Source organism: Arachis duranensis, chromosome 10 (genome assembly GCF_000817695.3).
Source record: "Arachis duranensis cultivar V14167 chromosome 10, aradu.V14167.gnm2.J7QH, whole genome shotgun sequence".
Lineage (NCBI taxonomy): Eukaryota > Viridiplantae > Streptophyta > Magnoliopsida > Fabales > Fabaceae > Arachis > Arachis duranensis.
The window spans coordinates 18864415-18865716 of record NC_029781.3 but is presented as its reverse complement, the minus strand read 5'-3'; the positions used below and the strand labels follow the sequence as shown (position 1 = coordinate 18865716).

At 36.7% G+C, this 1302-nt stretch overlaps 1 non-coding gene across 1 annotated transcript; it reads left to right on the top strand.

The window, feature by feature from the left end:
• The first annotated feature begins 206 nt into the window (after positions 1-206).
• On the top strand, positions 207-314 carry LOC127743638 (small nucleolar RNA R71). Its single transcript, XR_008005022.1, has one exon. It is a non-coding gene; the product is annotated as a small nucleolar RNA R71 (small nucleolar RNA).
• Positions 315-1302: the final 988 nt, after the last annotated feature.

Below are 1302 nucleotides of genomic sequence, written 5' to 3'. Positions count from 1 at the left end.
ACTCCTTTCTTCTGATTCGTCCCATTGTTCGCAGGATTCCTTTCAGAAGTGTACATGAATTGGTTATTTGCAACCATTTTAATGAGTTCTTGAGCTTCTGTAGGCGTCTTCTTCAGATAAAGGGATCCTCCAGCAGAGCTGCCCAATGACATCTTGGACAGTTCAGACAGACCATCATAGAAGATACCTATGATGCTCCATTCAGAAAGCATGTCAGAAGGACACTTTCTGATCAATTATTTGTATCTTTCCCAAGCTTCATAGAGGGACTCACCTTCCTTCTGTCTGAAGGTTTGGACTTCCACTCTAAGCTTACTCAATTTTTGAGGTGGAAAGAACTTTGCCAAGAAGGCATTGACTAGCTTTTTCGAAGAGTTCAGGCCTTCTTTAGGTTGTGAGGCCAACCATATCCTAGCTCTGTCTCTTACAGCAAAAGGGAATAGCATAAGTCTGTAGACCTTAGGGTTAACCCCATTGGTCTTGACAGTGTCACAGATTTGCAAGAATTCAGCTAAAAACTAATGAGGATCTTCCAATGGAAGTCCATAGAACTTGCAATTCTATTGCATTAGAGAAACTAATTGAGGCTTAAGCTCAAAGTTGTTTGCTCCAATGGCAGGGATAGAGATGCTTCTCCCATAGAAGTCGGGAGTAGGTGCAGTAAAGTCACCTAGCACCTTCCTTGCATTATTGGCATTATTGTTGTTTTTGGCTGCCATGGGTTCTTCTTCTTTGAAGATTTCTGTTAGGTCCTCTACAGAGAGTTGTGCTTTAGTTTCTCTTAGCTTTCGCTTCAAGGTCCTTTCAGGTTCAGGGTCAGCTTCAACAAGAATGCTTTTGTCTTTGCTCCTGCTCATATGAAAGAGAAGAGAACAAGAAAATATGGAATCCTCTATGTCACAGTATAGAGATTCCTTGAGGTGTCAGAGGAAAAGAAGAATAGAAGGAGGAGGTAGAAGAATTCAAACTTATCAAGAGAGATAGAGTTCGAATTGTGCATTGATGAGGAGTGTTAGTCCATAAATAGAAGGATGTGAGAAGAGGGGAAGAAATTTTTGAAATTAAAGTAAAAGATTTTAAAATAATTAAAAGAAGTTTTGAAAATTTGATTGATGATTTTCGAAAACTAAAGTTGGAAAAGAAATAAAGTGATTTTTGAAAAAGACTTTTGAAAGTAGAAATCAAAAAGATATAATTGAAAACTATTTTGAAAAAGATGTGATTGAAAAGTTATGGTTTTAAAAAGATATGATTGAAAAAATATGATTGAAAAACAATTTAAAAAGATTTGATTTTTAAAAT